Source organism: Lepidochelys kempii, chromosome 1, assembly GCF_965140265.1.
Source record: "Lepidochelys kempii isolate rLepKem1 chromosome 1, rLepKem1.hap2, whole genome shotgun sequence".
In the NCBI taxonomy this organism is placed as follows: Eukaryota; Metazoa; Chordata; order Testudines; family Cheloniidae; genus Lepidochelys; species Lepidochelys kempii.
The window spans coordinates 272596769-272612375 of NC_133256.1; the positions used below are offsets into that span (position 1 = coordinate 272596769).

At 43.6% G+C, this 15607-nt stretch overlaps 2 protein-coding genes across 8 annotated transcripts in view; one reads left to right on the forward strand and one right to left on the reverse strand.

The window, feature by feature from the left end:
* The window catches only part of TMTC3 (transmembrane O-mannosyltransferase targeting cadherins 3), a 46000-nt gene extending 37492 nt beyond the window's left edge, over positions 1-8508 (reverse strand). Inside the window, exons 1-2 of the mRNA XM_073327596.1 lie at positions 8370-8508; positions 805-941 (exon numbers count right to left, since the gene is read on the reverse strand). The gene's annotated coding sequence lies outside the window, so the exon portion shown is untranslated. The remainder of the gene's footprint in view (positions 1-804; positions 942-8369) is intronic.
* A 216-nt stretch (positions 8509-8724) lies between these two features.
* Positions 8725-15607, forward strand: part of CEP290 (centrosomal protein 290) — a 122585-nt gene continuing 115702 nt past the window's right edge. For 4 of the 7 annotated variants that reach the window (XM_073327590.1, XM_073327592.1, XM_073327593.1 and 1 more), the window contains exon 1: positions 8726-8891. The gene's annotated coding sequence lies outside the window, so the exon portion shown is untranslated. Of the gene's footprint in view, positions 8892-15607 lie in introns of all 7 variants that reach the window. The other 3 variants (XR_012156724.1, XM_073327594.1, XM_073327595.1) reach the window with 3 other exon arrangements.

Sequence of the window (15607 nt, forward strand, 5' to 3'; positions counted from 1 at the left end):
ACCTGAAAGTGAGAACAGGTATTCGCATGGCACAGTTGTAGCCAGCATTGCAAGGTATTTATGTGCCAGATATGCTAAACATTCATATGCCCCTTCATGCTTCGACTTGTAGACTCTAAAGTTTTACGCTGTTTTGTTTTTGAGTGCAGTTATGTAAAAAAAATATAATAATTTGACATTTGTAAGTTGAACTTTCATAATAAAGAGAATGCATTACAGTACCTGTATGAGGTGAATTGAAAAATACTATTTATTTTATCTTGTTTACAGTGCAAATATTTGTAATTTAAAAATAGTAATATAAAGTGAGCACTGTACACTTTGTACTGTGTTATAACTGAAATCTATAGATTTCAAAATGTAAAAAACATCCAAAATATATACAAATGATAATAGAATACCAATTTAAATGTAACAGTGTGATTCAAACTGTGATTAATCAGGATTTTTTTAACTCATGATTGAGATTTCTTTTAATTATTTGACAGCTCTAGTATAAATAACAGAACCATAAAACTCCAGTGCTCTCAAATCCTAATCACAAATAAGAGGACACTCGCAGCATACAGCGTTACCCTAAATGGCACGGACTGTACTGTTAATGTTTTTGCAGAATTTTAAAACTGCATTTTTAATATTTTTTTTGTGGAAAACAGCTACTAAAAAGAAAACTAAATCATATAAACCCAACCTTCTGGAATATACAGAAAACATTCTATATAAAACTTAAGTGCTTCAGTTAAGTACCTTAGATGCTCAACAGCAAGGAAGTAATGATTTGTAATGATAAGAAGTTTAACTTACTGTTGAAGTGACCGCTTTGTTTATCTGCATTCTCAGTAGAAAGTTCATGAAGAGGTGAACTTAATATTTTTTTCTAATTATGCAAACTGTGTTGGCGTTACTCCTGATCACACTTACAGCATGCTTATGGGAATTTTCTATAAAGATGAAAAACGATATTCAGGGAAAATACTAAAACTGAACCCCCTCTTTCATTTTCATCTTCCACAATTGTCTGGTAAACTCATCAAGCACTAGAAACAGTCATTAAATTGCTACTGCAATAGTCTAAGAATACTGTGAAATAATTATTTTATTAACATTGATGTGACCTGATCAGTGAGGTGAAGTTACTGCATACTGGGTTATAAGACTTTCCTGTATGAATGTATTGTTTTAATTAGCAGGGGGGTGTAGGGAAGAACAAACAAAAGGGCAATTACAGGGCAAAGTGACACAGCTGTTCTGCCCAGGCTGGGATCTAACGGATCAGAGGGCAATAAACTGTTAAAAAGTGACCTGCTCTCAGGGTTTGTCTACACTGGCACGTTACAGCGCTGCAACTTTCTTGCTCAGGGGAGTGAAAAACACCCCCCTGAGCACTGTAAAGTGCCAGTGTAGAGTGGTAGCTACTCCCCTCTTGGAGGTGTTTTTTTTAAAAGAGCACAGCGCTTTAACGTTGCCAGTGAAGACGTGCCCTTATGGAAGGGGGTGTTTATCAAAGGACTAAGCAGATGAAGCTGGAGAAAGAAATGGCTCATGAATTAGGGAACAGACAATGGCAGCCAGACCCTAGGGGTCTTGGAGAGTATATAGGAAGCTTAGACCTACCCTAATCCTAATGTGGAACATGGTGTGACCCTAGGAACACCTCAGTGCCAACTGGCAAAGGGTCCACTGTTCTCTAGCAGCAACTCCTTTCAGGCCTGATAAACTCATTTCACCTAACACATTGCTTTCATAGTATTTATGCAAAAAAGGTCATGTGTGGTCTCTAATAAAAGCTCATGTTGTACTGGTCATCATGATCATTTCAAGATGTATGTTCAATTGACATTTAAGGAGCTGTTTATATGCACTGAAAATGTGTGTATCCCACAGCCTGTATCCCAGACAGGGCTGACAAACAGATTTTGGCCAGACAAGGGATGTATATTCACTCATCTGCTTTGGTTCACATGGAAAATAAATGTTATCAGCCAACACAATGGAAGTTTACTCTCTCTCTCTCCCCCCCTTGCTGGACGAAGAGGAGAGGTCAAAAGCAGGGGGGCATAATAAGGTGACTCTCAAGCCACAGAACTCCAAGCAAGTGTCACAGATGGTTAGACACCTGGTAAACTAGACATGTGCATAGTCTGTTTTAGTGTTTTATTATTTGAGTTCTCTTAAAAGCTTTTTTCCTAAATAAATAATACTTTGTTTTAAGGAGGTTGTTTGGTCCCTGGTTACCACTAACCATTACTCCTGGAAGGAGCAAAACTTCAAGTACTGAAGATAAGTCAGGTGTGATCAAATCATTACAATTCATCACAGGGGACTGAAGCCCAGGTCTGGTCTGAGGGCAAGAGAATTCCATGATTCCACTGCTAGATAGAGGTGATGGCTGGGGGCCCAGGGCCTAAGGGAGTATGCATTTGAAAAGACCATTAGATATAAGATGTGCTATTAGCCCGGTAGCTTTGAGAAGAATCAGTCAGAAGAAACTGAAATCAAGAAAGTGAGAGTTGGAAGAGGTTTTCTTTACAAATAGCACAGAAGACTTTCAGTACTCCAAGTGTAGAGTAATAGAGCAATTCAACTATTGCAGGGATCCTCTCCTCAAATTTAAAAATACCTTTGTAATTAAAAAAAGAGAATAAGTCACTGAATTTTAAAAAATAAATGTGTCAAATATAATTGAACATCACTTACAGAAAGTTCTTTTAAGGAGAAGTTAAGGCTGGTGCAGAAGAGGGGTCTTCTGCTTCCCAGTACCCTTTTGGAATATTGCACTTCACAATCCCAAACTCAAATGTCAGAAAACCAGGAAAGGCTCAGTTAAGGTGGCCAAGATTGTTATTGTTAGGGTTGTGGAGGAACATGAACCATAAGCTTCAAAACCCAAAACACCCCCAGGAAATGCTCGTTGCTATGAGTGAGCAGAGCCTAGAGGGGTTTTACTGTTCACTAGCAAAATTGTGTAAAAGGCATCCCAGGCTGGAGAACTAAGGAGACACAGCAGTTCAGGTTGCACATTGGGGAATGTCACACAAGCATAGCACTTGAGCGAGTGCCTGCTCTCAGCCAAGTTCACTGGGGATAGTTCTTTACACAGAAGGCTTTGCCCAACATTGATCCCTGGCTCCCCATCTCACTCTATGTTTCCTTGAGCCTTGCCCTCCTTCCCTTACACAGCAAAAATCCAAGGTGGCCATCCCACTTACCCCAACCCAGTTCCAATCCTCCCAATGTTACTGGAACTCCTAATATACCTCTAAGTCCTGATCCTTCTTACCATTCATTTCTCCTTGCACAGCTCCTGGTTGTTTTGTACCTTTAATATTACCATAGTTATCTGCATATTACCTCTGTGACGGAGGAAAATATCATGGTGTCCATTTTAGAGAAGGGAGATTATGGCCAAATTTAGAGGTCACCTCTGAAAATCCTGATTTATGTGATTTGCCCACCATCACATAGGATGTCTGTTGCAGCGCACAGTAGAAAACCGATTTCTAAGCTCCAGCCCATCTCCTCAACTTCAGTATCATCCCTTTTCCCTGCAGTTCTTTCTCTCATTCACAATACAGAAACATCTTTATATACAATTATTTGTTAGGCAAACATGTGTGTGTGTCTCACAGATCTTTGTAAAGGCAATGTAACTAAGGGTATGTCTACACTGGAATAAAAGACCCACAGCACAGCTGTGGCTGGCCCAGGTCAGCTAACTCAGGCTTGCGGGGCTCCAGCTATAGGGGTAAAAACTACCGAGTCGACATTCCCTTAGCGAATGAGTAGGTTCTGAAGAACCTGGATTATGTTTCTGGCTCTGTGAGAAGTTACCTTGTAAAACCTTTGTCAGGCCAAAGCTATTTGACTTTTTTGGTGAATTAAGGAGAGCATGCAAAGATTTATAAACTGAAAACTGGCTGCAACTTTACATGGGCAAGACAGAAATTACAATACGCTGAATTATACTGACTCAACTCAGCATTAAGGACATTTAAATCCACACCACAATCTTCTACCCCTGGAGCTAACACACCTTCCAAATACGTTGCAAAACTTTTTGCAAGACATCATTAGAATGCTGAGAATCAGGATCCCCGGTTCTATTCCTAATTCGGTAAAGGAACTGTAGTCTAGTGCCGGGGTTCTCAAACTTCATTGCTCCGCGACCCCTTTCTGACAAGAAACATTGCTACAGGACCCCAGGAAGGGGGGACCAAGGGGAAAAAGAGAGCCAAAGCCACAATATCCCAGGCTGGGAGGCCAAAGCAGAAGCCCTTGGGCTTGGGCCCCAGACCCCAGCAAGTCTAAGCCAGCCCTAATGATCCCATTAAAATGGGGTCATGACCCACACAGTTTGAGAATCGCTGATCTAGTCGTTAGGGAAGCTGTTACTGATGGACTAAGTAAGCACTGAGATTTGATACAGTAATTTCAAAACCCAGGGTGGCTGAATGCGGAAGACTTGAGTCTTATACCTTAAAGACCTAGGGTCTATTCACTGCACGAGCCACAGAAAGCTGACACAATCTCAGTTATCTTACTGGTAAGACAGGTGGGATATGATAGTTGTCTATCCGAAGCAGAGAATATGGGGTATTAACCAATAATAAGAATCATGAGAAGCACAGAAATATCGCCAGTTAAAGACGAGACTTTAATTCATGGCCTCCTGGCTCTCACCCAGGTTACTTCCCCCTAAACTAGTGGGAATTTTGTGTGCAAGGGATCTCAATTACCTCCATGTACAGTGCTGGCATTTTATGCTAGAACAACGTTCTGGTATGTTACTCTAGAAACAGAAATAAAGTTAAACAACATTTTTATTTATAAGGTTTCACAAATTGTTTGTAGTGAACACCAGATCTCAGTGGGGCAAGCCAGTGATACAATTTCATATGGTTGTTGCCCACAGATTTTTTTCGCCCTCATACCAACAAAAATGGTTAAGAAAATTGAATTTAGAAAACAGGCCATAAGGGGAATAAGGAGTAGACTTTTGAGAGTAACCAGGAACCCCTAGACCAAGCAGCTCTAAATATAAAACCATAAACTCTAGCCTGAATTTGCAGGTCAGTTTTCAAGATGATCTGACTACCTGTGTGGAGAAGTTAGAAAATTCATGTTTAGACAGAAATGCTGTTGTAACTTGAAGTATGGTATAGCTATTCACTGTTTCATAATTAGCAATCCCGTGGGAAGCAAGCCCTGTGCAAGCTCATTCCTATCATGGAATGTTGCAGGAAAAAAAAGAATTGGGCTTATATTGATCAGACTGACCTCTCATTAATTGAGAGTCAATTTTATACAACTGGAAGTGGACTGAATATTCCTCTTCTACTAGTTGTTTAACATTTACATTTTTTCACACAATAACTATTTTACACATGTATATTATACACCTTTGGTTATTCCATATTCAAATAGAAGAAGGGAAATATGTTTACATTGTGTAAGTCTTGTATACAGTGTATAAGTCTTGTATAGCATGCATTTTATATTATTCCCAGAATACTTTACTGCTCTAATAAATCTTTTCAAGTTCTGTGTAAAGATGGTAAAGTAATTCCAACACAGAAGAAGTGCATTAAGAACAGTTCATGGTGCAACACCACATGCACTTTTACATAGGTGAATTACAGTTTGATTCACTTAGCTTTTTTCAAAACTGTGTGGAAACCTGACAAGAATAGGTTTCCATTAAAATTCCTCAGACACTAGGACTGTGAAGTAACCTGTAGTAAGTTTTTGTGCTACAGTTCTAACTCCTGAAAAATATTACAAATAATTTACATCTACTCAATATTTCTGAGGGTTCAGATATATTCCAATTTTCTTTCTCTCTTTCTTTCAGAAGCTCTCAACTGAAAACATTAATAATAAACAGTAACTTGAATTCTTTTCAAAAGAAGCAGAGCTGTTGTAAGCCTTTGGCTTCAACAACAGCCAGTGGCTACAAGTTCCACAAGTTTAATTATATCTTGTGTTTATTGGTTTTAAATTTGGCATTTTTAATTTCATTGACTGTCCCACTTTTCATTGTATTATGAGACATGGAGAACAGAAGCTTCCAGTCCACCTTCTTTGTACCATTCATTATTTTGTATACTTTATCTTATTCGTTCTTGTTTAGCTCCTTTCTAAGGTAATCAATCCCAGTCTTTTCAATCTCTCGTGAAAGTTTTTCCATCCTTCTGATAGTTTCTTTGCCTTTCTCCAAACCCTCCCTCAATCTACAACATTCTTTTTGAAACTGGGGGACCAGTTCTGCAGTTTACTAGATGAGGCCACATATAGATTTACGTAATGGGATATTTGCTGTAGTATTCTTCATTCTGTTCCTTATACAATAAAAACTCTGTTATCAGGCCCCATACCAATCAAAAAGTGCTATAAACCAGCATTTCTAATCTTTATTGAAAGTCGGTTTATAGTTCTGTTAGCAGCGGGGGGTGGGGTGGGGGTGTGTGTAAATTTTTGTTGCAGAATTTTTAGGCACAGAACTCCCACCGGAGTAGATAGTTGACTCAGAACACTCTAGAGCATATGAACAGTTTAATATTTCTTTTCAATATGCATTATTTTGCATTTACCTACATACAATGTCATTTGCAACCATCATGCCAACTCACTTAGCTTGGTTAAGTCACTGTGAAGTTTGTTACAGTCTTCTCTGGATTTCTGTATAGTCACTCCTGCCTTCCCAACCCTGCTAAATAAGACTGAGTATACAACTAAAAATTAGATTTACATAGTTATATCTCTTGGGTTTGTGAAAAATTGTGCACTACAGTGGCACAGCTGCCGTCCTGTAGCTGTGCTGCCATAGCGGTGGTACTGTAGACATGGCCTAAGCACTGCTTTTATTTAAATTGGGATTAGTTTCCTGCAACTGGATGCCTAGAAAAAAGTTAAAGTGACCCCTGAGGAAGCTATATTAGAATTTGAGTACTCCCTCAAGGATGAAAGGGGTTACAATAGGGCTGAGGCATGTATGCACATAGGGAGAGTCAAATATCCTAAAATGTGCCAGGCTTGGTTGAGCATCAAAATGCAACAGTACATACAAAGAAGAACATGGAAAAATGAACAGCTACAGATCCACTTGCAAAGAAGAACACATGGCAGGAACAGTAATGAGAAAAAACAAGCTCAGCTTTCAGGGCTGTATGCTACTGGGTTTTTTGTTGTTGCTGAATCACAGAATATCAGGGTTGGAAGGGACCTCAGGAGCTCATCTAGTCCAACCCCCTGCTCAAAGCAGGACCAATCCCCAATTAAATCATCCCAGCCACGGCTTTGTCAAGCCTGACCTTAAAAACTTCTAGGGAAGGAGATTCCACCACCTCCCTAGGTAACGCATTCCAGTGTTTCACCACCCTCCTACTGAAAAACTGTTTCCAAATTTCCAACCTAAACCTCCCGCACTGTAACTTGAGACCATTACTCCTCGTTCTGTCATCAGCTACCACTGAGAACAGTCTAGAGCCATCCTCTTTGGAACCCCCTTTCAGACAGTTGAAAGCAGCTATCAAATCCCCCCTCATTCTTCTCTTCCGCAGACTAAACAATCCCAGTTCCCAGAATATCCTCATATTTTCTATACCTTATTTGGATTGAGTTAGGGGAGCCCCGCTGTGCCAGACACCGCACAAACACAAGACAAAAAGAAAAGGAGTACTTGGGGCACCTTAGAGACTAACTAATTTATTTGAGCATAAGCTCTCATGAGCTACAGCTCACTTCATCAGATGCATTCGAATGAAGTGAGCTGTAGCTCACGAAAGCTGATGCTCTAATAAATTGGTTAGTCTCTAAGGTGCCCCAAGTACTCCTTTTCTTTTTGCGAATACAGACTAACACGGCTGCTACTCTGAAACCAAACACAGGACTCTGGTCCCTGCCCCAAGGAGCCCCCAGTCACAGCACGCCAGCTATATGCGGACAGTAGCACTGCAATGCAGCCTCTCCCGGGGGCAGAGCAGAGGAGAGAGGTCGTTAGGGGGCCGGGGCAAACCCCTGCTCTGCAGGCTGGGAGGGGTGTACGGCTGAAGCAGGCCTGAAAGGGCCCGCCCCCGTGGTGGTCCAGGGGCCTCGCAGCCGACGCTGAGGCAAGACTCAGGGAAGGGGCAGCTCCGAGGCTGGGCCCGCCCCGCTGCCCATCGCGAGGCGGCAAGGGGCGCGCAGGGGCCGGGACAGGGCAGCGGGAGCACGTCGCGGCTCGGGGGGGAGGGGGGGAGCGGAGCAGCCCCTCCCCGCCGGAGGAGCGCGGGCGGCATCACCCACCCCGTCGTGTCCCCTCCGCCCCACTCGCCTGGGGGAGGCCCCAGCCCGGCCGGCCGCATCGCCCCACCCTTCCAGCGCTCCCCTACCTGGCGCCCGGGGGTAACGCTCTCTCCCTGCTGCAAACGCCCATAACTCGTTCCGCAGCTACCGAGCCCCTGCTGGGAGTACCCGGGACGCTCCCTTCTGCGCTACGCAAGCGCAGAGCCACCGCCGGCCCGAAGAATGCCGGGAGCTGTCCCTCCAGACTACAGGTCCCAGCGTGCCGGCTGGCTTGAGGTAGCCTAGGGCACTAGGGCCTGACGTCTCGGCGAGGCCGGCAGGCATGCTGGGAAATGTAGTCTTGGATTTAGGCTTGGCGGATTCCCCTCACACAAAGAGCGATCTTCTGTGCCATGGAGAGCCGTCCTTACCCTTTGTGGCGCGTTGCATGGCGGGAGTCATAGTCTCCGCTATGCACGCTGGGGCTTGTAGGCTCGCGGGAGTTTTGGTTCGACCAACGTCGACGCGTATTCGGGTCCCGCCCTGCGCGGGCTGACGCAGCCACGGAGTGATGTTTGATGGTGTCGCCTAGCAGCAGCCGTTGCCTCCGGTAGCTTCAACCGAGACGGGTGAGGGCAGGAGGGCGCGGCGGTGGGGGGAGGAGGGGAGCTGCCGGGCAGGGGGGAGGCCGCCGGTGGCCCTGGAGGGCAGTTGGGGTGGTAGCGGCGGCCCCCGTCTTTTCCCCACGTCCCGCCTCCACGGGGCCCAGGCTCGGGGCGCGTTATCCGGGCACTTGCGAGGGAGCCGCGCCGCAGCCTCCCGCCGGCAGCGCCTTGCGCGGCTGAGGAGCCTGGCTGTGGCCCGGTGGGAGAGGGCAGCTGCCTCCCTGCAGAGCGCGGCCACGCGCCGTGGGAGGGCCCGGGCCCGCGTGGGCAGGAGCACGGCTCTTGCTGGTGGAGGCCATGTGCGAGCGGAGACTGCGGTGCGCGCCCGGCACACGCTGATGGGGAAGAGCCACAGCCATGGTCGCGGGGCCGGTGGCGTGTGAGGGAACCATGGGGTGCGCGTCAAGCCTCTAAAACCGTTCCTGGCAAAGAGAAAGGATGTGAAACCATCGGGTCGCTAATTGCGATGGTGTGATGCTCCCCTGGGTACCCAGGGTCACCGCCACCTGTCCTGAGCAGGAGGAAGCCTTGACTGTGCCAGCTCCTCTCTTAGCCTAGTGCAGACCCTGTGCTTTGCTTTCCACAGGTTAGAGATAGGCACACTCCAGCCCTGGAACCCTCTGAGCATCTGCTAGAGTGTCCAGCCCCAGGTCCACTGGGCACTTGCATTATTCACAGATTCACTGCTTGCAAATAAGCAAAAAGGAAAAGGAGTACTTGTGGTACCTTAGAGACTAACCAATTTATTTGAGCATGAGCTTTCGTGAGCTACAGCTCACTTCATCGGATGCATACGGTGGAAACTGCAGCAGACTTTATATACACACAGAGAATATGAAACAATACCTCCTCCCACCCCACTGTCCTGCTGGTAATAGCTTATCATGCTCAAATAAATTGGTTAGTCTCTAAGGTGCCACAAGTACTCCTTTTCTTTTTGCGAATACAGACTAACACGGCTGTTACTCTGAAACCTGCAAATAAGCAGTACATTTCAGTTTACTGGTTACCTTACATCACTCCACTTAACGCTCATCACTTATAGTTATGTTTAAAGTGAAAACAAAAGTTGATTTATCTAAGTATAGAGATTCCAGGGATAGCAAGTTAAAGTATCGGAAACAAAGGGTTACATATAAAATAAAATCATAACGCACATTCTAGGGTTTAGTTTTAATTAACAAGATACTCTCATGCCTAATAAAATATTGTTCACCGGCACTTTCCAGCCAGGTGGGCTGTGATCCCTTTTTCATGAGAGATGACACACTGTCTGCTTGGTGTGAAGGTATGCTTCACTCTCGGCTGTGCCCCCACAATCCACTGTCTTTACTTGAAAATGGGATCCCTTCCTGCTGTTTATTTCTTTGTGAAATCTACAAGAATAAATGTTCAGAATCTTTCCACTGGTATCACCGTTACTATGCAAATAGACCACCGTTATTATAAAGTGGACAGTATACAATAGTGGTTCTCAGCCCGTGTGCCGCTTGTGGCCCAATCAGCACACATCTATGGCCCATGTGACATCCTCAGGGCCATATAGATAGCATACATATTTTGTGGATGTGGCCCACATAACACATAGAGAGCTGTATATTCAGCCCACAATGGTACATAGGTTGAGAACCACTGGTATACAATGACCAGACAGCGACATAACCATCTGTTATCCCTGCCTGCAAAGAACCTGTCTGTGACATGCCACCTTCTGGTGATCTGCCTTACCTTAAGAACATAATTTACAATATAGATGGATAATTTTTGAAATATTAGCCAGACATGCATTTGGCAATGATTATGATGACTAGTGTGATACTGGCTGTTGGTAGAGAGCTCACATGCCACCCTTTGGTGAACTATTATGCATATATCTAACCCAGCAAATCCTTGTAAAAGTATCTGCACCCCCTGTGCCCTCTGCCAGTTGGCACCCAGAGGTTCTTAGGTCATAGATGGTGCCATTAATAGAACTTGCTTATCCATTTGTCACACTTCACTTAAAGTATTGGACTATATAAACTATAATGTGTTATATATAAAGTCATATTGGATTGAACTACATCTCAACCATGCTCCAATTTCAAACAGCTACAAGGTAATGTAGTTCACCACTCTGGCTGGCTGAGATGAAAAAAATTAAAAGTTGTGTGTCATCAGCATACTGATGGCATCACAAGCCATATCTCCTAATATACCCTCTCAATGATCCTATACATACTGTACACTGAAGAAGAGGGGTAACTAAACAGAGCCCTGTATGAGATGAGATGACCCCAAGTCATGTAAAATCAGCCCCATCTACTGCCGCATAAGTCCGCAGGCAAGTTGGTCAACAATAGCTCACAATCATTAGTATGCAAAGCAGCAGATAGATCTAATACTATCAGCATGGACCCACAAGCTTCATCCATTGTGATAAAGAGATCATCTACAAATACAACCAGCACAGCATGTTCTAGCAAGTGGAGGAAGCAAGTGTTGTTTTTTTTTTGAATGTGCCATCATCAATAAACTGATACTTTATAGCCTTATTTGGTTTACTGCACCCAAAAGTGTCCTTTGCATTTTCAGAACATATAGAAGACCCAGTCAGTGCTCCTAAGAATTTACAGTTTAAAGTCCCAATCCTATAATTGGATTAATAGTCATTCATGCAAACACAGAGGTCTTTCCACTTGACCAATTGCAAGATTGATGCCTATATAAAAGACAGTAGTTAACAAGTGGTTATAAGAAAAACAAAACAGTTGGGAAGGTAAACGTAAGATAAGAGTTACAACAAGATCATGTAGTTGCTTGAATAATTTTGTTTCAGAGTAGTAGCCGTGTTAGTCTGTATTCGCAAAAAGAAAAGGAGTACTTGTGGCACCTTAGAGACTAACAAATTTAAATTTGAGCATAAACTTTCGTGGGCTAAAACCCACTTCATCAGATGCATTCAGTGGAGAATACAGTGGGGAGATTTATATACATAGAGAACATGAAACAATGGGTGTTACCATACACACTGTAACAAGAGTGATCACTTAAGGTGAGCTATTATCAGCAGGAGAGCGGGGGAGGGAGGGAACCTTTTGTAGTGATAATCAAGGTGGGCCATTTCCAGCAGTTGACAAGAACATCTGAGGAACAGTGGTAGGTGGAGGGGGGGGAATAAACATGGGGAAATAGTTTTACTTTGTGTAATGACCCATCCACTCCCAGTCTCTATTCAAGCCTAAGTTAATTGTATCCAGTTTGCAAATTAATTCCAATTCAGCAGTCTCTCATTGGAGTCTGTTTTTGAAGTTTTTTTGTTGAAGAATTGCAACTTTTAGGTCTGTAATCGAGTGACCAAAGAGATTGAAGTGACTCCAACTGGTTTTTGAATGTTATAATTCTTGACGTCTGATTTGTGTCCATTTATTATTTTATGTAGAGACTGTCCAGTTTGACCAATGTACATGGCAGAGAGGCATTGCTGGCACATGATGTCATATATCACATTGGTAGATGTGCCAGTGAATGAGCCTGCTGGAAATGGCCCACCTTGATTATCACTACAAAAGGTTTCCCCCCTCCCCCCTGCTCTCCTGCTGGTAATAGGTCACCTGAAGTGATCACTCTCTTTTTACAGTGTGTATGGTAACACCCATTGTTTCATGTTCTCTATGTATATAAATCTCCCCACTGTATTCTCCACTGAATGCATCCGATGAAGTGGGTTTTAGCCCACGAAAGCTTATGCTCACATAAATTTGTTAGTCTCTAAGGTGCCACAAGTACTCCTTTTCTTTTTGAAGAATTTTGAGTCTCAGTACATTATTTAGGGTATCATTGCTTAATAAATATATTCATGTGTCTCATTGCTTATAAAATATATTCATTGTTTTAACAAAGCTTTTAATAACAATTGTAACCATTCCGCCACGCGGAGTTGGCAGTGACAAGGCCGGGTTCAAAATCTAGGTGTTCCTTTTTCACAATACCACAAGAACCAGAGCCCCGATCCCAGTAACCTGGGAAAATTATATATCACTTGCTGGGTGCCTCAGAGAGGCAATACTTCCCCTCTTGCAAGCACTGAGTCTGGCATGGAAAATAATTTTTATAATAAAGAGGGGAAAAGTAACCCGGCTTTACCTTGGGAAAATGTTGCAGGCAGGTGTGACAGGTTTGGTCACAGAGATCCCCTTGGGACTGTCACCTGATGTGCTGAAATTACCTCTGAGCCTGTTTTCCCTGCCAGCTTGGGACTCCAGAACCCTGTCTTGTTGAGCCAGACCCGCCAGCCTGCTGCAACACAGACCCAGGGTCTGGACCACACCCCCAAAGCTACAGGCTTTAAGTGAAAACATCTCAGTAGGTTACCTGTCCCAGCATCCAGACACCCAGTTCCCAATTGGATCCAACCCCCAAATAAATCCGTTTTACTCTGTATAAAGCTTATACAGGGTAAATTTGTAAATTGTTCACCCTCTGTATCACTTCTAGAGAGAGATGCTCAGCTGTTTACTCCCCCAGGTATTAATCACTTACTCTGGGTTTATTAATAAACAAAAGTGATTTTATTAAGTATAAAAAAGTAGGATTTAAATGGTTTCAAGTAATAACAGCCAGAACAAAGTAAATCACAAAGAAAAATAATGCAAAAACATGCAAGTCTAAGCCTAATACATTAAGAAACTGATTACAGGTAATATCTCAGAGATGTTCCAATAAACTTCTTTCACAGACTAGAATTCTTCCTAGTCTGGGCCCAATCCTTTCCCCGGTACAGTCCTTGTTAGTTCCAGCAGACATCTCAGGTGGTAAGCAGGGGTTTTCTCATAACTGGCATCCCCTTGTGTCCTGCTCCACCCCCTTTTATAGCTTTGGCACAAGGCAGGAATCTTTTGTCTGTGCTTGTCCCTACCCCTACCTCCTCAATGGAAAAATACAAGGGTTAAAATGGATTCCAGGGTCATGTGACATGGTGACATGTCACTGTAAAACCCCTAGTCTCCATTCTTCCTGGGTTGGCCCACATGTACACAGGAAGTTTTGCATGTAAATAAACCATTTACAACAAATTGACTAGGTCAATGGGAGCCATCAAGATTCTAAACCACCATTAATGGCCCACACTTTGCATAATTATAATAGGGCCTCAGAGTTATACTTCATATTTTTAGCTTCAGATACAAGAATGATACATGCATACAAACAGGAGGAATATATTCAGTAGGTTATAACCTTTGTTATGATACTTTATAAGAGACCTTTTGCTTAAAGAATATTCCAGTTACAGCATATTTACACACATAAGCATATTTCCATAAAAGATATGGAGTGCAACGTCACAGCAGAATTCATAGCATCATGAGCAACACACCCATCCCAGAGTATGTTGGGCAGTGTTTTTGCCTCAGGTTCTTAAGTCTGACAATCAAAAGTTCCTTTAACATACTCCTCCTTTCCCCCTCCACCACATCCCACTCTCAGTTGTTCTCCTTGCTCCTACCCCTCACTTAGCGAGCACAGTTCAGCTGAGCGTGAAACCCTCAATCAGGGCATGCTAAGCACAGTTCTGCTCCCACAAACCAAGGATAACAACACTTTATTAGCCCTGCACCCAATTACAAAGTGACTTGCAATCCAGCACCCGCCAAAAGTGATCATTTGGGCAAAGCAGCTCCATCATGCTGTGCACCTAGGCCAAATGGGAATGTCTACGCAAACAAGGTCAGTTGCGGAAATCTTCTTCCCTAGTTCATCACTAGATGTCAGGGTAGAATTAATTCAGACCCTGCTTACAGGGTCAAACATAAAATTGGTATCGTGAAATGAAGTAGCCTATAGGTTTGTATAAATGGGATTTGAGATGCCGAAGTCATTGGCTAATTAAGGATTAGGAAGAACAAGAGGTGTGTGGCAGGACAGTGAAGGACTGGTTGCACGGCAGAATGCTAGAGTGGGGCTGTTGGAAGATAATTCTGTGCTTATATTCTTGGATGTGTCCTTGCTGTGGAAGGGACAGTAAAACCCTCAATCATTTGTCTGTCTGTGGAAGTGGGCCTGTGGTTCCATTTCAGTACTGCTTGTTGACGTCTCATGGCCCATGTTTTCATGATGCCAATAGCCTATTTGCCTAATCTGCAGTCTCAGCCTCTTCTTCTCCTTGGTCATCTGCTACTCTGACACATCATCTCCTTTTGCTTAGAATATATTTTCCCTCTTTTCGCCTAATTAACTGGGCAGGACTAGCATTTCAAAAGATCATTGAATTTCTTCTGCATGGCATACTGCAGCTGTGTCTCCCTGTCATCCAGGAGAAGCAGAAGATCAGAAATATATGCATAATGCATGTGTAGTGTCATCCTTGGAAGATGATTGATTACATAGAATATATATTTTCCAGAACACTTAGTAAACACAGAGAAACTGACTCTACAACAGTGGTGGACAACCCGCGGCCCATATTTGTTTACATTGACTGTCTGCAGGCATGACTGCCTGTAGTTCTCAGTGGCCGCGGTTCCACAGGGACATGGTGGCCGCCGCTTCTCGCAGCTCCCATTGGTCGGGAATGGTGAACCGCGGCTACTGGGAGCTGCGGACGGGGTGCCTGCAGACGGTCAATGTAAACAAACTGTTGCCTGGCCCGCCAGCATATTACCCTAACGGGCTGCGTGTGGGCTGCAGGTTGCCCACCACTA